This window comes from Schistocerca gregaria, chromosome X, assembly GCF_023897955.1.
Source record: "Schistocerca gregaria isolate iqSchGreg1 chromosome X, iqSchGreg1.2, whole genome shotgun sequence".
NCBI classification, from domain to species: Eukaryota; Metazoa; Arthropoda; class Insecta; order Orthoptera; family Acrididae; genus Schistocerca; species Schistocerca gregaria.
In genome coordinates, this window is record NC_064931.1 from 110,989,643 (window position 1) to 111,012,954 (window position 23,312).

At 43.5% G+C, this 23,312-nt stretch overlaps 1 protein-coding gene across 1 annotated transcript in view; it reads left to right on the forward strand.

Moving 5' to 3' along the window:
* LOC126299170 (dystrophin, isoforms A/C/F/G/H) overlaps positions 1-23,312 on the forward strand; it is a 2,370,611-nt gene that overhangs the window by 1,614,915 nt on the left and 732,384 nt on the right. The gene's annotated exons all lie outside the window — the stretch shown is intronic.

Below are 23,312 nucleotides of genomic sequence, written 5' to 3' on the forward strand. Positions count from 1 at the left end.
GGGGAGGGTAGGGGACGCGTATTCCACTTAACACGGATCGAGTGCCGTAATCATTGCAAAAATCACATCGTTTTATTTGATTACGATACGTTTTTACCGTGTTGTAAAAAAGGCAAGTTCTGTTGGAGCATTCTAATAAAATATTGTTGCTATGTACGAGTATGAAGGTAGAGATGTTTCTACGTTTGTGTCATAAAAAAAGTTTACAAATGCTTTGAGGAACAAGCGAATCATGGTTGTCATTTTTTCCTGTAGTCATTTTACTGGCTCCACTTGACGTCGTTACTAATAAACAAATTGAGTGTGCAATAATTTACGAGGCTCATAACTTTTTCAGGGAATTACTTGGGTAATGGTTTATACGTATGTCTTCAAATCATTCCTTACGCCTAGCACGTTTCGAAACGTCCCATACTATTCTGGTGAATGAATCGCAGTGCTGTGTTTATTGCTAGCGTACTGAAATCTTCATGTTAGGTTACACGGTTAATTCTCGTAATACGCCTTCTGTTTGCTGGAATCGTTTTCGAGCGACATTTTCCTGTCGAAAACGTGTTTTTTAAGCGAAGTACAGTCATTTAAAAAAATGGTTACTTTGGAAGCAAAACCACTTTCCTACTAATTACTATCACATCTAACCTAATTACTGTCACATCCTGCGCATGTTCCCACTAGACCCCAAATGTTCGATGATGTCGACAGTCAATGACAGGGATCAGATGTTTTATTTCGCTTCGCTGTATCTGAAACAGATTTTTTGACGGGTAACAAGTATTTACGTATTAACGTCGGCCGTCAGGATAATTGCTAATTTTCTATTTGTCGTTGAATAAAAGATTTACCTGTGCGCAGCAAGCACGGAGAGCTGTAACAGACCGATACCAACAGCTATTCCGACACCTCCACTTAAATACTCTACACGATTATAGAGGAATTTCTGGCCCCCCTCGGTTATCGTCGAGCTTATGGATATGTACTCAGAAGACTGGAATACTTCCAAAAGGGATACTAAATTGAAAATTGAGCCGTAGGTCCGTCCTGACACAGGAAAAAATAATTGTCTTCTAATTTATTCCTTTGATTATCTTCCGCGTTGCGTCCAGTATTACGACCTGCCAGTCAACAGCTTCAACACGTCGCGAGCAGATGGAATGGATTGTCTTTTCATGTTACGTCACATTGTTTTTGATCCTACGGGCTAGGGGGAGTATTCTGCAAAGTTTATTGACGTTCTCATCGTATTTTCAGAGTTTGTAGCATCTTATCTGTCTGTTATTCTACATACCAACACCCCTGTATATAAGTGGAGTTTCCATAAATTTCTGCTTGTTTTTGCCAGAATACTTAATACCTCTATGTAAATACTATTAAATGTATTACATGTTGCCGCCACCCAGACCACAACGAAGGACGTAGCATATACGAAGCAAATGCAATTTGAAATACACTACGATCACATCTGGCCTATTCGACACATGGGTGACTGGTTATGTACCATTATCCTTGGTAACCGCAACTAACGACGGCGGTTTGGCTTTATTGCTCTTACAGAATAGATGTCGAGAACCTCTTACAGAATAGATGTCGAGAACAGTTCTCTTCCTTTTTTACATGTGTGCTATGCAAGTGAGAATGTGCAACAATTTTTAACCCGCTGTATTATTCTAAACGCAAGAGTCAGTAATGTATTGAATGCTGCATATTCTGAATCTTGATGCAATTTAATAACAACTGTATTAAAGACAATGTGTACATGTAGTTACATTTGAGCTCTAGTTTGACCAATCTTTTGTTAATATGCTTAGTGGATGAGTTCTGTTTTCTCACTTCACTAAATGGTAATTGGGACATGGCTTGTTGCATAGTTTACAGATGCAGATACGTCCATATTAGTTGAATTTTGGTACAGTTTGTCCTGCAGTTTCCATTTTGTAATTCTCTCTTCTGGTTTCCCGTGTCTGCTTCGCAAAAGAACAATGAAACAATTAATGTTAACTAATAGATGTATATCACGGGGTGGGCGATTGCCCATTGCCCATCACGTGTATACCCCGAGGGTGGCAACTCCAGGAAGATAACTACATACTATTTCGTGCCTGAGTTATGAGCTATACGGGTTACTATACAGATGTGCCTTTCATACAGTTGCGATCCACCGTGGCGCTATTGTTATGACATGTCTGTAATTGCATTTTGGCATGACCAAAGAGGCCTTTGGTGTCGAGTGACCTGATGTGCTATTCCGAGGAGACCTAAATGAGAAACGAGATCCGGTGATTCAAAATAATCACTGTGTACGTTACACCCGTCGAACCATTCATTCACAGTTCGTGCGTGGTGGATAAAGTAGGTGCGCTGCCAAACCTACATGTCGTTGTCGTTGGCAAAATAACGGGTAGTATCGTTAGCTGCATCCAGGCTGGAGGAGGTCACAATATGGAAACGGTGAAATTCTTCCAGCTACAAGCACCACAAGTTCAATTATTTCTCGTAAGAATATCATACGCCTCCAAAAGTGCCAATATGTTACATTAAGCCATGCATTTAAACTACAAATTTCAGCGAACTAATTAGCGGAATGTAGATAAAGACATTTCAACCGTCTACATGCCAGTTTAGTAGAATTTGGTGAGTCAATTTTCGAGGGACTCTCCCGAAGCATGCGTAATGCGGTGGAGTTAATTTACGGGCGAATGTTCAGCGCCTAGCTGTCAGGTATAATGTTTCGCATTGTTTGCTATTATCTCGGTTGGTCAGTTTCTTGGAAATGCCGCGCCTCTCGGAAAGTACCACTCACTAAATCCGGCGTTCGCATCCGCTATCAACGTTTAACAGTTTTCCATTTTGTTCTGTCATAAATTGATCTTTTCTCCATTTAACTGTGCGTATTGCAGCTGTCAAACACAAACACAAAAACAATGATAAACACTTGTTTCCTTATGACTCTGCCACCCAAACTGCTTAATAAAATGATATGCACTACATCGTTGTTCGATATTTCATCACACTTCATTTGTGATCAACAAAAACTGCTTATTCCATTTATGCTAACTCGGAGAAAAGGTTGATGTGAAACATGTATCAGTATTCCAGAACGATGTGTGCACAGTGCTTTAATCTGTCAGAAAGTTTCTCACAGTATTGCATAGATAATACTCATTTTAAGAACATGGAAAATTCAATTACTAGCATAAATAATGAATAAGTAAATTTGTAAATGAATTTCATCGTTGATAATAACCTCCACGATTAACATTTTCGCTACCTATCAGTCTTAAAAGCCAATTAAAACTGACCCAGTCTTACACGGAAAGAAATGACATCTTACGCCTGTAGTCATCCAGGGGATAATTTAAATAACTCTTGTTTCCTTATGGTTCATTTTACATTTAAAACCGCGACTGCCTCGTCTTTACTTGACGTATACGAGGGCGACGGACACATTTCTCCCAGCCAGAAACCAGTTTGTCGATACCGTCACTGCAGATTGTTAGACTTTGTTGACGGATCCATGGCCTCACCTCTACTTGCACCGCTTCATCAGTATCAAAGTGAGGTTCTCGAAGGTGTTCTTTGAGTTTTGGAAACAGATGAAAATCGGTCGATGCCAAGCCGGGATTGTGTACTAGATGATCGGTGACAGGCGTTGGATTGTTGCAGACGTCGCAGCGCTCGTGTGTGCTCTGGCATTGTCGTGCTGAAGAAGTGAACTAACGCAACGAATTCGTGCTTTCAATTTTCTGGGGGTCTCATACGCACCGACAAAGTTAGAATACACACCGCCACATTACACTCTACAATACGGAGCCCTCTAATGGCGGAAGGTTGCAACTTGCCTCAGCGAAGCGTGTGACAAAATACTATGCATACCTCAACCAATATTGAGAACCAAATAAAAAATTCGAAGGCATTAACGTTTCAGCTCATCCTCATATGTATGTTAATATGGTATTAACTATATATAGTTAATCATTTACATCTATAGGCGAACGCAGTGAGGCCGTTGTGCTCGGACATGTATGTGTTTTCGTAAGGCGAGTCTAGAAAATTGCACCAACACGTGTTAGGTGAGTTTCCTGGAATCCCACCACGTATGGGTACCCGTGAGAGATTTCGCCTGATTTCATGCAGCCCACACAAAATGACTGTCATGCATTTCCTTCTTCATGTCAGTTGTCGGCCGCAATCTGCAGGGGCAACGAGGACGCCCCTACAGCGTTTTCGAAGGGAAGTGCTTGATCGCCCTCTATACAGCCCAAACTTTGCTCTCTCTGATTTTCATCAATGATGACATGAACCACTGGCTGTGAAGTCAACGTTTTGGCACAGACAACAAACTGCAGATTAGCGTAGAGAATCGGCGAGAAGTGGAAGCGGCTGCCTTATATGACGAGGGTATTGGAAAGTTGGTACAACGCTACGGCAAATGTCTCAGACGGAGCGGCGACTATATAGAGACGTTTCTGGAAGATTTAGCTAACTACAGCAAATAAAACACTTTTGATTTTCAGTGTGGTTTCCACTTCGCCACCGTTTGGGCCTTACTTTCGGAGCACGTCTCGTAATTACCGAATGTCGAAGAGCTGTGGAGGAAATGCCAAAGAAGACTTCGGACAGTTTATTCTATCAGCAGTGGTTAATATGAAGGAAAGAGAGCTTTAAAAACATTCCAGATTCTCCTTGACATTTTTGTGACTCGAAATACGAGATAGAGGAGGACGTTTTCACGTTTACTCAAGCAATAGAGGTAAAAACGTATTTTGCTTGGGTAAACGTTTGGAGGAATTAGTATATCCACACATACCTTTCCATTGCAGGTATTATAAAACTTTCACACACCGACATGCAATTTCATGTTTTACTGTAACAATTTGCACCAACGATGGATTTTTTACAGGTGTCTCGTAACACACAATATTTTAATAGCATTCTAGTTATAAAATGAAAGCAACCAAACTCGTCACCCTGAACTTCAGAAGGATATAATCGAAAATGGCGTCTGCCAGGTCTTTCCTGTGACACATAAAATGATTGTGCAGGACAGTGTGACACGCTCAGATAGTAGGACATGTTTGATCTTGCAGCTCACGTTCGATAATGCCCCGCAGCGTGCATACACTGCCGATAAAAAAAGTGAAACACCCAGAAGGGGACGACGAAACGAAATGATTAGCAGGTATGTGATGTTATTATAGTGGCTACCAAAATAGCGTCAAACTTACAAAGAACTTGGCACTATGCACCCACTTATCAGTACGACATTGTACCCCCTGGGATGCATGTACTGATTTGTTTGGGAAGAATGTCGTAAAGCCGTTGTATCTCTCCCGATGCAAGAAGGTTCACAGCTGTCGTAACTGGTCCCTGACATCCTGAATACTGGGACGCAGCCGACGTCCGAGATGGTCCCACACATGTACACATGTTCTGTCGGGGAGAGATATGGGGATCTTGTTAGACACAGGAGTATCTCAATACCATGCAGACAGTTCATAGAGACGCCTGTCGTGTGAAGAATAACATGGCTCCACAATGCTGTCACATGGGAGATAACACACGCGGGGTAGCCGCGCGGTCTTGGGTGGCTTGTCACGGTCACCCCCACCCCCCCTCCCCGTCGGAGGTTCGAGTCCTCCCTCGGGCATGGGTGTATGTGTTGTCCTTAGCGTAAGATAGTTTAAGTTAGATTAAGTAGTTCGTAAGCTTAGGGACTGATGACCTCAGCAGTTTGGTCGCATAAGACCTTACCACAAATTTCCAAATACACGGGCGTAAGATATGCGTGACGTATCGTTGTGCCGTCAGAGTTCACTCAGTTACGAGGGTCGTTCAATAAGTAATGCTCCGATTTTTTTCTCAGATCATATTTATTGTTAAGAGCCAGAATTTGGTGACAATGTACATCAACATGTCTTGCCCATGTCCTATTTTTCTACGTAGTCTCCATCACGTTATGTGGTCGTGCGCCTACGTTGTGGAACAGCATGTATTCCCTGCTGGTAAAGGCTCTTGTCCTGTAGGCTTAGCCATATTTTCACTGCATGACTGACACTGTTGTCATGTTCAAAGTGTGTTCTCCGTAGATATTCTTTAAGCAGCCCGAAGAGATGAAAGTCCGATGGTGCCAGGCCTGGACTGTAAGGTGGACGAGACAGTGATGTCCAACCCAATTTGACGATTTGTTCCGGGGTTCTCTAACTTGTGTGTGGGCGTGCATTATATTGTTGGACCAAGATTTCTGCTGGATTCTTGTCCGTTCGAACACGTCGGAAACGGTTCGTGACAGAAATGCCTCTCCGTCAGTCTCAATAGGCTCCAATAACTCAGATGAAATGACCTTTCTTTGAAAGTTGTGGTCCGCTGTGAGCATTCGTGGAACCCATCGTAAGCACTTCTTTGAATATCCTAGAGTCTCGATCACTGCAGATGCATTTCCAGTTCTGACCGGTAACTGTAGAACCAGTTGAGTCGCTATGCACCTGTCGGCACGAATAATGGCATCCACACGATTCAGAATGTCTGGAGTAGTGGCTGTGACAGGACGGCCCGGCGCGTGGCTGATTATGGAGCTCTGTTTCTGCATTTCCTGAGGCTGTAACTTTCTTTACCCATCGTCCAACTGCGGCATCGCCATATACTGTACACAAACGTTTATGGAAATTAACCACGGTTTCTTTTTCTGCACACAAAAATTGAATAACAGCACGCTGCTGGTAACGTGAGTCGCATGTAGACACCATTTTGACGCTGCACTACGGCTCTGCCATCTGCCAGAACGGTTGGAAACTTCACCGGCGCAGGGAACAAATATCAAATGTGAAGCACAAATAAGGACGTTTCTCTATGTATATTAATGGCTTTTTAAAAAATGTGGGGCATAACTTATTGTACGACCCTCGTACAACCAGCCGTGGCCTGAAGTCATACCGGATGGCTCCCCACATCATGACGCCTCTGCCTCTCCAAAACATTAGAAAAATGGATCTCCCCAGGTCGCCGTCATAATATCCTACACTGGTTATCCGGGATAGTGCAGAATCGCGATTCAGCGCCGAACAAAGTGCGACGCTATTCATCAGCAGTCCATTCTTCCCGGCTACGGAGCCACTCCAAACCCAGCCGTTTGTATTGTGATGTTAACGGCAGTGTTCGCATGGGACGCTAATTCCCTAGTCCGGTTGCTGATAGTCGCTGACCAATGGTGCGGGATGACGCAGAATGTTGCAGGAACTCCACTGTTTGTTCTCGGAGGACAGGCACTGATTTGAAGTGGTCAGTACGGCGATTCCCCGAAGCGATGGTCGACCGGAACCGTGATAATGCGCATACCAGCGCTCACGTTCACATGCACTGTCACATCTGAGTGCACCACAAATTTGGTTACCGATCAGCTGGCCAAATGGAATCTCACAACGAGAGCACTGCCAGTGTCTATCAGGTGCTAATGAGGACATATCACAGGAGTACGCGGCATCGCCGTGCCTTCACAGAGATCACTCATCATCTAACTCTGGTCACTGCCCCTATATACCCTACCAGCTACCAGGACTGGTAACAAACGAATCACGAGCTACACTAATAGGATCCAACGGCCGTTCTACTTGTCACAGGGAACTGCAACATACTGGCCGGCCGGAGTGGCCGTGCGGTTGAAGGCGCTACAGTCTGGACCGAACGACCGCTACGGTCGCAGGCTCGAATCCTGCCTCGGGCATGGATGTTTGTGATGTCCTTAGGTTAGTTAGGTTTAATCAGTTCTAAGTTCTAGGCGACTGATGACCTCAGAAGTTAAGTCGCATAGTGCTAATAGCCATTTGAACCATTTTTTTTGCAACATACCCACCGATGGTTTGTATGTGTACGAAGTCACATCGACATTCGACCATGTCTTTTGCGTGCTTCAGTTGTGAGGCGGTGTATTTCACGCTTCGACGTCACAAGTTCATTGTTTAATGCGTCCATGTTGACATTCACGACCTATGTGAACACGGTTTGTAATCATAGTCCTATGAAGGTGCAAGTGAACTGGAACAGTTCGCTCCTGGGCCATTTGTTCACTAGATACAGTGCATCAACTTAAACAGTACACATGACGATAGACATCGAAGGAATTAAGAGACGCGCTCTTAAAATCGTAGCAGGTCGGTATAGAACACAAAAGTAAACTAAACGCCACCCAAACAGGCCATGAAGGTCCTACGGCACCGACGGCCCGGTGCGTTATCCTCAGCCCACAGGCGCCACTGGATGCGGATATGGAGGGTCATGTGATCAGCACACCGCTTCCCCGGCCGTATGTCAGTTTACGAGACGGACCCGCTACTTCTCATTCAAGTAGCTCCTCAGTTTGCCTCGCCAGAGCTGAGTGCACCCCGCTTACCAACAGCGCTCGGCGGACGGGATGGTCACCCATCCAAGTACTCTCACAGTCCGACAACACTTAACTTCGGTGATCTGACAGGAAATGGTGTTACCAGTATGGCAAGGCCGTTGGCAGGTGCAGAACGTACGAAAGATTGATAGAAATGCTCGGGAACTTAAATGTGATTTTTGAATGAAACCTGACGCAGTTCCCGCGAAAACCGTCGGGAAAATTTAGAGAACTCGCATTCGAGGAATATTGTGCGATCCTTATACGGCCACAACTTAACTTCCATAGGGATCTTGAGAAAAAGATAACTTAAATTAGGTCGTGTACAGAGGCATACAGACAGTCATGTTTCCATCGACCAGTACACGAGCGAATGGAATAGGACAGACAATTGCTAATACTGCTACGAAGTATCATCCGCTGTCTACTTTGCTGCGGCTCGCGGAGTATACACAGAGTGTTTCCGTAATAGCGTGCAAAAATTTAACAGGACATAGAGGATGCCTCTCTGGACAATTTGAGGTAGAGAATCTGGGGTCAAAAAATCCACTCAAGGAGATGATAGGAATAAAATCACAACATTACTGTGTACTTTGTTATATACATTAGTTACAGTTAACTGCAGATACCATCACTGACACAATGAACGTACCATTTTTACTGTATCTTACAGAAAGTGCTGAAACTGAAGGCCATCAATCTCGATGTGGGCATGACTTGGGCGAACAAGGTTCTGACGCACCCTGAAAAATATCGCTGTTGTGGTTCTCATTTTAACAGGTCCCTCGTTTCTTGTTGCCAATGAACCAGTCTCCCGCATTCATCGATCGAGAGAGATAGACACCCGTATTGACGGATTATACCTGTTAGGAAATTGCAGCGTACTTCCCCATATGCAAGGTGCATGTCATTGATTGCTGCAAAACTGTATCGGTATTCCAAAAATGGTTCAAATACCTCTGAGCACTATGGGACTTAACTTCTGAGCTCGTCAGTCGCCTAGAACTGACAACTACTTAAACCTAACTAACGTAAGGACATCACACACATCCATGCCCGAGGCAGGATTCGAACCTGCGACAGTAGCGGTCGCGCGGTTCCAGACTGTAGCGCCTAGAGCCGCTCGGCCCTCCCTGCCGGCTGTATCAGTATTGCTCCATCGAATTGTACGTCTCTGAATAGCACCGAGTAAATGAATGGGTCTGTCGTTGATACATAGCACGTTGTGACGTGGGGCAATGTAAACACGATACAACAGAGCTACCGTATCGCAAAGTAAACAAAACCTGCATCATGACTTCTTCGTAATCAGGTTCGTCCTCCTAGTTTCCTCGCAGGAAATAAAGAATGTACATGTAAATAAATAGCACAGTACGTGCAAACTTGAACGCATGTTAGGTATAAATACGTTGGAAAACAGTAATCCTAGACAAAGCGGTAGACAAGTTTACTACCATATGTCCTTACGCTGGCTTCTCAAAAAATGTTCAAATGGGTGTGAAATCTTATGGGGCTTAACATCTATGGTCATCAGTCCCCTAGAACTTAGAACTACTTAAACCTAACTAACCTAAGGACATCACACAACACCCAGTCATCACGAGGCAGAGAAAATCCCTGATCTAGCTTCTCCGACCCCAGGTTCCCTACCTCTAATTTTTCAGTGGAACATACTCTATGCCCTGAAAATGTTCAAATGTGTGTGAAATCTTATGGGACTTAACTGCTAAGTTCATCAGTCCCTAAGCTTACACACAACTTAACCTAAATTATCCTAAGAACAGACACACGCACCCATGCCCGAGGGGAGGATTCGAACTTCCTCCAGGAGCAGCCGTACAGTCTATGACTGCAGCGCCTTAGTTAGAGCGCGCGGCTAATCTTTTTTTTTTTTTTTTACCGAGACTCGAACTCGAGACCTCTGCCTGTCGCGGGCCAGTGCTCTACCATTTTTTAAATTTTTTTAGTTGGAAATTATTTTCTCTGCCAAATATTTTTATATGGAAAAAGGCGTCTTGAAGTTACGACAAACAAAATTAGAATGTAAATCCGTAGCAACAACAGAACAAGAGTTCCTTCTAAACTATGAAATATAATTTGAAACTAATAGCCCGCATGTCGTGGTCGTGCGGTAGCGTTCTCGCTTCCCACGCACGGGTTCCCGGGTTCGATTACCCGGCGGGGTCAGGGATTTTCTCTGCCTCGTAATGGATGGCTGGGTGTTGTGTGATGTCCTTAGGTTAGTTAGGTTTAAATAGTTCTAAGTTCTAGGGGACTGATGACCATAGATATTAAGTCCCATAGTGCTCAGAGCCATTTGAACGATTTGTGAAACTAATAGTGTGATGATAGATAATAAAGAAAGAAAAATGTAACCAAATCCCGCACGCCATTCCATGTGCATGGCCCATCTGCGTACAGATTCCATGTTCCAGGTTGGTACAACATTTCGCAGCGTGTGGAGCCACATGAAGGCGGTCATCCTCCGCCCGGTACTCCCCAACTATGAGGGGGGATATCGAAGACACTGCGCAAATACACTCCTGGAAATTGAATTAAGAACACCGTGAATTCATTGTCCCAGGAAGGGGAAACTTTATTGACACATTCCTGGGGTCAGATACATCACATGATCACACTGACAGAACCACAGGCACATAGACACAGGCAACAGAGCATGCACAATGTCGGCACTAGTACAGTGTATATCCGCCTTTCGCAGCAATGCAGGCTGCTATTCTCCCATGGAGATGATCGTAGAGATGCTGGATGTAGTCCTCTGGAACGGCTTGCCATGCCATTTTCACCTGGCGCCTCAGTTGGACCAGCGTTCGTGCTGGACGTGCAGACCGCGTGAGATGACGCTTCATCCAGTCCCAAACATGCTCAATGGGGGACAGATCCGGAGATCTTGCTGGCCAGGGTAGTTGACTTACACCTTCTAGAGCAAAACAGTGTCCCCTCGACGATCACCAGAGGTGTACGGCCAGTGTAGGAGATCGCTCCCAACACCATGATGCCGGGTGTTGGCCCTGTGTGCCTCGGTCGTATGCAGTCCTGATTGTGGCGCTCACCTGCACGGCGCCAAACACGCATACGACCATCATTGGCACCAATGCAGAAGCGACTCTCATCGCTCCATTCATCCCTCCATTCACGCCTGTCGCGACACCTCTGGAGGCGGGCTGCACGATGTTGGGGCGTGAGCGGAAGACGGCCTAACGGTGTGCGGGACCGTAGCCCAGCTTCATGGAGACGGTTTCGAATGGTCCTCGCCGATACCCCAGGAGCAACAGTGTCCCTAATTTGCTGGGAAGTGGCGGTGCGGTCCCCTACGGCACTGCGTAGGATCCTACGGTCTTGGCGTGCATCCGTGCGTCGCTGCGGTCCGGTCCCAGGTCGATGGGCACGTGCACCTTCCGCCGACCACTGGCGACAACATCGATGTACTGTGGAGACCTCACGCCCCACGTGTTGAGCAATTCGGCGGTACGTCCACCCGGCCTCCCGCATGCCCACTATACGCCCTCGCTCAAAGTCCGTCAACTGCACATACGGTTCACGTCCACGCTGTCGCGGCATGCTACCAGTGTTAAAGACTGCGATGGAGCTCCGTATACCACGGCAAACTGGCTGACACTGACGGCGGCGGTGCACAAATGCTGCGCATCTAGCGCCATTCGACGGCCAACACCGCGGTTCCTGGTGTGTCCGCTGTGCCGTGCGTGTGATCATTGCTTGTACAGCCCTCTCGCAGTGTCCGGAGCAAGTATGGTGGATCTGACACACCGGTGTCAATGTGTTCTTTTTTCCATTTCCAGGAGTGTAGTTCGAAAATAGTTGTCGGTATCGGGGTGTACATACAAGTGTGCTATGACTGTCCTGGAGAAATTGCTAGTAATCAAGCACCATCTTCTCATCATCTCGAAAGAGGCAGTATAATTCCGCGCGGCTCTATGTCCTGTTACATTTTTGCACGCTCTTACGGTAACACCATGTATGTAGATATAAATACAAACCGAGCATTGTACGGTACATGCATCGGTTTTAGTACAGTGAAATTAGTGCAGATGTTCACCACGTCACTGGTCACGGATGTCAGTTCTACCGAATAGTACACAAATCCTCTGCAGTACAGCCAAGAATTGTAGGCATTTATTCATATTTGGATTGCGGTGTACGGTTGAAGAAAGGACGTTCAGTGTGATAATAACAATGTTGGATCAGGTGTTGGTATGCTGTGCACGTGTGCGTAGTAAGATTTGCACAGAGCGCGTGTTGTGTGGTTGGTGAGGAGTCGCGCGCACGCGCGCAGTTGGCGTGGGCAGAGGTCGCGCGCTGCGGGGGCGGCCTTTGGTTCTGGCGATGCAGTCGATAAAATTTTACGGAGGCTGTTAAGTGCGGTGGCAGGTCGCGCATTTGCGTGCGGGACGCGCCCTGCTTTGTCGCACTTCCGCCGCCTCCGTTGCTTTCCCAGCTTTTCAGTGGTGCAGTTCCCACGTTCGGCGTCCGCTCTCTGGAAACGTCCCCTCCCTGCACGTGCGCGGGAACTCAGTCTGGTACCTATAATGGAGAAATATTTTTGTACCCGTCTCGCTTATTTTGTCAAACAGTATATTGATTTGGTCTCGTGTAGAGCTGCATTCCAGGCGATCTCATATTGAATTCCGTAAATTAAGAGACAAATGGAAAAATTTGCACACTGCAGAAAAATAGATTGGAAAGAAACGATGGATGTGTTGGAGTACGCTATTCCAAAGCATCAGCTAACTTTGTTATTCTAGCTAATATAGTGAAGACGTAAAAATGGATGTCTAATTCAACGGGGACAGAATCCTTGGGAAAAAAAATTCTGTGTTAATGTCGAAAGTACCGCAGAGCGTTCGACTGATACTACATAAATTGTTAAGTTAAAAGTATCAAGTATTCGGCACAGGTAAGTCAATGTAAGTATAATACCGGTCAATAGTATTCACAAAGTAGTAGACGTTTATGGCAAATAAGAATATTTTGACGACAGTGTACACTTTAAATTTTATGAAAGAAAAATTGAAACATGAATGTGAAAGTAATGATGTAATGACAAGGAAAGTATTATATTGATCCGTGAATCCGACAAGACGTAAATATTAGAAAATTGATTTGCGGCAAAAATATTTTTCCCGCAAACAGTCATAGAAAGTTGGACATTAAAAAGTTATAATGAAATAAATTAAAATGTAAAGAGAAACCAATTAAAATGAATTTTATATTGTTTGCGTACTTACTCAAAATGAATGACGTTATTAGGATAACAATGGTTCAAATGGCTCTGAGCACCATGGGACTTAACATCTGAGGTCATCAGTCCCCTAGAACTACTTAAACCTAACTAACCTAAGTACATCACACACATCCATGCCCGAGGCAGGATTATTTTCAGAAAGTGTGTGGACTTACTTCAGAGGTTTATGAAGGAAGGTAGTAGAGATATGCTGAAAAGCTGTAATAATAAAGCAAACGAGGGAGACAATAAATGGGGGATAAAGTGTTACGACTGCATTCTGGGACATAGAAGTTACATACCTGTATATCCTGAGATGATGTATGCGTATCATGCTTCTAGAAAGTGGCTGTCTTCTTTATGCGGGAGTCATAACCATCTTTAGGCGTCGACTATCCACGCACATTGCTGTGCAGCGAACCAGAGGTACGTCGTCATTTACTAGATATTGCTGAAGGGTCCAACTTAGCAGCGTGAAGGAGTGTATATTATCGTCTGAGTAGGCATGTTGATGGTGTTAGGACAGCAACTAGCCGCAAATTTACTTTGAGTTCCTTTATTCAAAGGAAACCGTTGCCGGTTTCGAATCGTTGTGATTCATCATCAGAAGGTTTACACGCTTTCTTTATACATTTGGTGTGTTTTTATAGATTAATTGTCCTAAAATATAAATAAAACATAATTATAAACACGCCACACATAGATGGTTGCGTTACAGATTTTCGTTGCATGTGACTTACGTGAAACGTCGGTTTCGAGTGTTTGATTTCATAACATTCGTCTAACCGATGTAAATTCATTCCCACTGCATCCTCGTTGTTGCACACAAAAATAGTTCTCACTGTACACTTTAGATTTGTCGCTGAGATCATTTCAACCACGCACCACATATTTTGATACATACAAAGAGCTTACAAACATATGAGTATCACAGATGTGTCTTGCAGAGCTCACAGAACACAGAGCTCTCGTGAGGAACTATGGAATCATGTAGTCGTAAGAATCTTGTCGTATCTAACTGTTGGCGTAATAAGTTTTTGGCAATTGGAACTACATCTTTCCAGAGACTTTTGACAATCTTAAATATCAGTAATGCTGAGGTGACATTGCACTACGGTTGGAGCACCTCTGCCATACTGTTCGAGTTTAGGGGGAATACGAAGTGGGCTGAGTTGTGAATTGATCCTACAATTTTAATTGACAATTAGTTGGATTGAGGAGGGAGCCGTGCTTTGGTGGTCCGTGCAGCTGTGCAGAGACACTGTGTCAAGGTGAAGCGCATTTTCCTAGAGATCAGGAGATCGGGTTCTAATCTCGACCTTACTACAAATTTTCATTCCTCGCATCAGTCTGCATAGCGCCTAGTCCGCCGTGAGTTTGTGAAACGCGAAGCCGAAACGTGGTGCGGTGAAAAAAACGCACTAGAGTAATGGAACAAATGGATGATTATATCGATAGATGGATATCTAGCCCTGCTCGCTGTAATCTAGAACAGTTGGTGAATCATTTATGACGACAATAGGCACTGATTCCAAAATGAATTTCCAGTCTGTAGTAGAGTGATTTTGAAATTCCTGGAGGACTAAAATCGGTCCAGATCGGTACGCGACCTGGGACGTTCGCCTTTTGCGGCTGAGTGCTCTGTCGACTAAGGAATCCGAGCACAACTTCCGACCCGCCGTCACAGCTTCACTCCCGGTAGTGACTCTCCACCATTAATCTGCCAGGGAGTTTCAGATCAGCGCACACTCCGCTCTCCGCTGCAGCGTGAAAACTCATTCTCGAAACAATGCCCTAGCCTACCACTAGGCCATTTCTCCGCAGTGTTGGAGAAAATCCGTGAGCGCGGGTCGTGAGTCGTGCTTGGGTAGCTCAGCCGCTGAGAGCATTGCCCGAGAGAGGCGACGGTGGTATGTTCGAGTGTCGTTCCGGAATGCAGTTTTAATCTGTCAGGAACTTTCAGTATATACTGATGTAAACTGATACGACCAGCACCATTTTTAACAAGATCCTACGTATCTGTCCTTGTGAGGTCTATCATTCTACTGTTCTATTTGATGTTATTACACCTTGAATGCTACAGTGCCGTCTTCCCTTATACTGAACTCTCCGATGACGACATTCGCAAAGCCTAATTTTCTATAAAAATATTGGGTTAGTTAATCCCACCCCGTCTGGCCATCCAGATTTAGATTTTCCGTTACTTTCCTAAAGCGTTAAGCCGAATGCAGCATGTTTTCTTTGAAAGGGCACGGCCGATTTCCTTCCCTACCCTTCCCCAAACAGAACTTCTGCTCCGACATAGACGAGACGTTATATCTCTATCTTCCATCAAATAAATGGTAGTCGATTTCATCGCCACATTGCGTATTTTTGTGTTCATCCCGTTATGATTAAACTGTCTGCACCAGAATTTCTTTCTTTTTGTACTCGTATATACAGGGTGTAATCGACAGCTGTTTACAACGTACCACAGGTAAGTACGTGAAGGACAGACTAACAAATTGCTGAAGGCTAGTCGTCCACTATGGCCGAGCGGTTCTAGGCGCTTCAGTCCGGAACCGCGCTGCTGCTGCGGTCGCAGGTTTGAATCCTGCCTCGCGCATGGATGTGTGTGATGTCCTTAGGTTAGTTGGGTTTAAGTAGTTCTAAGTTCTAGGGGACTGATGACCTATGGGACTTAACTTATGTGGTCATCAGTACCCTAGAACTTAAAACTACTTAAACCTAGCTAACCTAAGGACATGACACACATCCATGCCCGAGGCAGAATTCGAACCTGCGACCGTAGGGGTTGCGCGGTTCCAGACCGTAGTGCCTAGAACCGCTCGGCCACACTGGCCGGCTATTGATTAAAACATTGTACTCGTATACGAAAGCGAGGAGGTCAGACACCTGTGCGGTCTTCCAGATTTTGTTTTTCTGTATTTTCCGAAATTACTTCGGGCGAATACCACAAAGTTCCCTCAGAATAGGTCGTTCTCGATGCCCTTCCCCATAATTGACCAATCCGAGATTGTGCTCCGTCTCTAATGATTTTCTGTGCGGGAAGACTTTAATCTCTATTCTCTTATTGTAGCAGAAACAGGTAGGGATCAATGATTTGAAACTGACCAGAACACGACTGACAAGAAAATTAGAAATTACAACGGCATGGAGAATGACAGCTTATTGAAACGTGAATTTATATTCTCTTGCATTGTAAGCCTGGCCTTTTCTTTCCCATTTTTAATGAAGTATTAAGACAAAGTTTTTTTCTTATATCAACTGCTGCTTCGTTATCATCTGATGAACACTTTTTATGCACTGTATTTGGCTGGGATGTGACGTTCATTTTAGTGACTGTTGTTAATGTTTGTTTATGAGTTGCTTATTACTGCAAGATTGCACTCCGGAGATACGGCTCTCGATTCCTTAAGTATGTGATGTTCCACGTATTGAAAGCACTTCATCTTGTTAAGGTGTTAGAATCGTAATCGCTTCGTATCACTAACTCATGACACGTACTTTTATATAACTATTCAATCAAAGGATTCTTTTCTTTGTCGAATCCTCCAACATTTCTCTCCCTCATCGGCTCACACAACCATATTTTCTCCGGGCCTACGATTTACATTTCTTGAAGACAGCGAACAGTGTGAAGGTATACAGCCAAACGGCGATGTTAGAGGGACAAGCAAAGAGATTTTATGTGATGTTGGAGGGAACGGGTTGTGTGGACTGTGGACGCCTGTACACACAGAACGGAAAGCTGGCCGTTAATATGTTTGCCAAGTTCTCTGAATTATTAGGGTCAACAACAGCTGACAGCAATTACTGGAGCTAGAAACGCTAGTAAATGCGTGTGGACTCATTCTGAAGAACTGCGCCGCGTTTTAGCTCACACCAACTGGCCAGAAATACGTCATGAGCTAACAGCCTTGTAAGGCTTTAATCATTGCTCATAGTTTTAATGATGCAAGCAAAATGAGATGTTTTTTTCGCTGTCAGCGGAAGAAATTAAAAATATTTTCAGTTGCTTAAAATGTATTTATAACGTGTATACATTTAAGTGAATAATGTTTTTGATGGAGATGTACAACTACTATCTTAATAAATGCTTCATGAGGAAAAAGAGTTGTCCAACCCTTCGTAGAGAACTTTATCCTAATGCCACCTTACGTTGTCAGTATGCTCACATACGCGACATTTTTAAGTCTGTGTTTTACTAGAGGAGAAAAGCCCACGAAGAAACGCCCCTGTAGTGACGATTTTCGCACCAAATGATTATGCTACACAACGACAGACATTTAACATTTTATTTGGGAGTTTCAGATTATTTAATTTTGCTAGTCTACTTGACATGGAAATTTCAATAAAAATTATATCCAAGCTTTGAGTTAATAATTTTTATGGCATGGTAGGGAAATAGGTTCGTATTAACTGCAGTCTGTAAACTAAATCCATACAACACTTTCGCCGGCCTGAGTGGCCGTGCGGTTCTAGGCGCTACAGTCTGGAGCCGCGAGACCGGTACGGTCGCAGGTTCGAATCCTGCCTCGGGCATGGGTGTGTGTGATGTCCCTACGTTAGTTAGGTTTAAGTAGTTCTAAGTTCTAGGGGACTGATGACCTCAGAAGTTGAGTACTATAGTGCTCAGAGCCATACAACACTTTCACTGAAATACGGTATGCGCTATCGTAGTAGGAACACAAAACTTTCATTATATAAATGAGTAGCTGAGAAACTTTTGTAACATAATATTAGACCCCAAAACAATTTTTTTTTTCTGGTACGTGCAATACTCATTTCCTTTGTCTTAAAATGTGTACAAAAAGTGCCTGGGCCGGTGTATATACCGATCAACTTTCTGTTCCCTTAAAAGTTCCCGTACGATTCACTGCCATCAAGAACTCTCTCTCTCTCTCTCTCTCTCTCTCTCTCTCTCTCTCTCTCTCTCTCCGAACAGTGCCAATGGGGAAAATTCACTGTGACGAAGTTTGTAGCTCTGACAAATGATGGTATGAAATCCCTCTTTGCGGAAAGGGTTTGTCAGCATCTGCTCGTAGATGTAAGAGACAAGGAGTCAAATTCTAAATCATGATTGAACTGTACTTGTACTTCAGATTTAGCAATTAGCTTTTGTCATTATTAATGTTAGACACATTGAGAATTAAAGTGAATACGCAGCAGCTGCGCTGAGTTGGTTCAAATGGCTCTTAGCATTATAGGACTTAACTTCTGAGGTTATCAGTCCCCTAGACTTAGAACTAATTAAACCTAACTAATCTAAAGACATCACACACATCCATGCCCGAGGCAGGATTCGAACTTGCGACCGTAGCAGTCGCGCGGTTCCGGACTGAAGCGCCTAGAACCGCTCTGCTGCGCTGAGTGAAAGACAATAAGGAACGCCGTAGTTAGAAGTATAATGTACCATTGTAAAGACTATTATTTATCAGTTTAGGTTGATTGGTATGCTGATGGTGGTAATTTTTCATGGCACTTCTTGTACTGCTACTCTGTAGAAATGACAAGAAATAAGAGCGCAGCGTTTGCTGCGAGTGCAGCCGTGGGCCACTTAGCAACAGGTGCAGGCGCCCATCACAGGTGCATTGCGGCCGCCACAGCTGCGGAAAAATTCCGAACGCTGCAGGTCGTCATGGCGTCAAATATACTGACTACTACCTCTTATATCGGGCAAGCGTATCTTCAGTTTCTTTTCCTTGCTTTTTTAGTAAGCCATTGCTAGGAACCTACACAACGGGCTTCGTTTTTAAAGTTAGTGGCGTCCATTGAACTTCCTGGACGCTGAGCTGATTCTACAAATTTGTAGTAAATGTACATTGTAATTATTATTTTAATATTATTAGGAGTGATTTTTTAAATGTTTTAATTCAGTTCTAAAATTCTGCTACTCGTGTCGCATTGCAACTGTTCTTTTTGAAAATTCATTGAAACAGAAAGGGGAAAAAAACGTTACTGGTGTTGACGTATTTCAATATCTTGTGGTCTCTGTGTGCTACCGCAACATTAGGTACCATCAGCTGTAGAGGAACTTAAGTAAACGAAGGGCATCAGTTGACCTGCCGCTGTAATGCTCGAGCCTCAGGTGTGTGCATGAAGAGGATACCCATAGAAAACAGACGTATTTTATTATGAAAAAGGTAGGAAAAAAGGAGACCATAGGTTTTGTGACTGGTATGTCGTTCGCCCTCTGCCTTGAAAACTGATTTCTGTTTCTGCTTATTCTGTTCTGAGCTGAGAAGTAGGCTATGAGCATTTAGAGGAGGTCTATCTTTCACAATTAGCGGAGAATTTCCAAGTGAATTCCGATTCTCGCCCAGTATTTTCTGTTCTTTACTCAGCGCTTCCGTGCGCTTATTGTTCATGTGCTATAAGTCATCGTTTCCCTGATAGATGCTATTACAGCATTATTCTGAGAGTTATAAAATAGTTTTCATTCTTTTCGGCATTACTCTGCTGCTTTTCGTATATTTGTCACTTTTAAATAGATCTGGAAGGATTACCAAGTTTGGCAAGTTTGTTACAGTTTTGTCCGTACAAAATGAACATCAGTTTTTCGTCTTTCTTTCAGAATTAAACAAGTTTTGGCATTAACTTGTTTTCACTTTTCTCTTGTTTTGCCATAGAGAAAAACTACAGAGTCGCACCGACAGTGTAGCGTGTGCTAGCGTGATGTAAGGCGTAACCTCTGAAACCTGAATCTAGCCATTTCCATAAGTCTGTGTTTGTCAGACTATTCTTCTTTACTCTATTTTATAGTGAACAATTAATGAAAATGAGCTCATCCTGATCGATAACATTTGTTCGTTCTGTAACTAACATATGCGAAAGTGATATTAATATAGAACCCTAGCGTGTGGATGGATTCTACGTCAGTTTATATTATGGAAAAAATTAACCACTTGAGAGAAAAATGGTCGTCATATTACACAATTTTAATCTCTTCTGAAATGTAGTATCGCCTAGGCATGATAACATTATTAAGCAGAAAGTGCTTCCCGAGACTGGCGAATGACAGCAATGAATCTGTGCCGCATTTAAACTTTGTATCACTTTTTTTTTTTTTTTTTTTTTTCAAAATCCGCTGTGGCTCGAAGTCTCCTTGCTAGCAGAAATAAGCTAACTTGTTACGGCAATGAACGGTGTGAAAGGCACCCGACTGCCATAAGTGGACAGTTTTAGTTTCTGAAACACAAATTTATGAACGACGCTCAGGGAGACTCGTGCCGTGTACGCTACAGACGGTTAAGGGTCGTGTAAGGCGTGTACGTAATGTGATGTTTCTAGGTGTCAGATAGTTCTGTGGACCTTAGCTTAGTTTAAGCTGCCTACGTCTAGTCACTGTGACTGACTTAAGATACATGGACCTAAATACTATAACGAATTTCAAACCATTCGGGGTTGATTTTCAGAAGTCTTTTTTCTACAATAACAGGTGACAGAGCAGCTCATCTCCACAGAGTGTAGCTCCCGCCCCCTTGTTCAGGAAAACCAACTGTAAAACAGGTTCTGATAGTGTTCACCACATTTAAAAATGAGGCTGAAATAGCTCGAAACTAGTTACGATGATATCTAAATTCGTGCTATGTCGTCTACAGTGGCTGGGTGCAGTTTATTGAAACTTTCGGTGGTACTGGATATTAATGGTGTCGTAACAGTTCCCCAGGTGATTGCACCTGATTGGAAGCATTTGTTGTCACTCATGAACTTGTCCGTCGACTGTCAGAGAATTCCTATGGAATTACTATTGGTCTGAAGTAAAAGTAACGATTGAAAATTTGCGAAGTTTGCTGCCGACTAAACACATGGGAACGTTGTGAATATAGACTTGACAGTTCTATTGAAGATAAGGTCTTATTTTGTCTAATTTGGATTAGCAGTCTCTGCACATTTTTGGACATGGGCTTTGTTATAAATGACCGAATCCCCTCTCAACTCTACGGATTCTACAACGAAGCATGTCAGACAACTGATTACCTTTAAGTTATACGATGTTTACACGAAATAATTTTGTTTAAAATTCTTCCTCTTCGTGTTCTGTTCTTTTTTGGCAAGATAGAATTATATGTTTCCCGGAACACGAGGATTCCGGGACCGGTGTCTCAGCCTAAAAATTGAATCAGTATATTGTTTATTTGTGGACCGCAACCGCTGTAAATTTCTTAAAGAAAGCTACTTTCCTGCTTAAGCTGTTCTTTTATTTTTTAATAAACACTTCATATCATTATTCAGCAGTTAGCTAATTTCGCCCCTTAGACATAATCACGCTACATAACAAAGGAAATAGTAACCCTTATGGCATGTCATTTTCCACGCAACAGCGAGGGGGGAAAAAAGCAACTGAGACGGCGTCCCTAATAAAAGTTCCGCACAACCCTAGTAGGAACGGGCACAAACTGCCTCTGACGTCCATATGCAAGACTAGTGCTGGTTTATGACTGTGCAGGCATAAATAACACATTGAAATTCGTTAACGAAGCTGTTACAGTGAAACACACGAGGTTGTAAGACGTATTTTAGTATTATGTTACCAGCTGCAGTGTCCGCCGGTGCCGGGGGTGTTTAACATCTGCCACACAAAGCCCATGGGAAACTGCACTCGCTTTAAATCGAAGGGCATATCTGAATCACTGAGTGTCCACGGAATGCGACAAAAATATACGTCTTCACCTCCAGTCAAATCAGAAATGATCATGTAAACGACTTTTAAACTTTCGCTTCCGGAGAAAGCGTAGTTGTGCTTTGTTACCATTATTCAATAAAGACAACTTCGATGAACAGGACTTTGACATTTCTGTTAAACTTCGACAGGAACTAAATGATTTTCTATTAGCATTTTTAATTCATTTCTTCAAGAAAATTTTCGCCAACTTTATGTTTTCCCTATATGAAAAGATGATTAGTTGCGCCGTCTGTTGTTACGTTTGGCGATAAATATATTATTGTGTTTTCGAGCATACGTATTCTATTGTTTCAGCTGAGTTGTCACTGTTTTAAGTAGGGCTACTTTGGTGCTCGTCTCGAACTGTTCGCGTCACAGTTCGGAAAATCTATGGTTCTGTTCGATCATTTGATTGGCTCTCGATTTCGTGGCTTGTATTGGTACTACATCCACGACATGCCTTAGCATTTGTATCGCTCTGTGGTTTTTAATAATAAAAATAACTGTTAAACACTGACTCAAATATCTTGTAGGGGTCATGTCACTTGTAACAACGACAACTGATCTGTAGATAAGAGATTGCAATCATATTTCTGTCAAATTCTCGAGCTTTCGCAGGTCACGCGATCTAATGAAGTCTGGTGTTACTATAAGCAAGACGGGTATTGCCGTTTGTAATTTATTCTCCCGATAGGAATTACAGTCAGCTTACCACGATATTTTTCGTTTACTAAGAATTTAATTTATGAAATAGTATGTAGTACCTGCAAAGCCCTCTATAGAGACCTAACTGGGCGAGACTTCCAAAACAGGCAGAACGAACATATGAATGCCTATTACAACAACAATTATAATAAACAAGCAGTAGCCACCCACGAAAAGAACACAAGCCACTCATTCCATGATGTTGCGCTTAATCTTGATACATTACATATAGCCCGTGTCTCGTGGTCGTGCGGTAGTGTTCTCGCTTCCCACGCCCGGGTTCCCGGGTTCGATTCCCGGCGGGG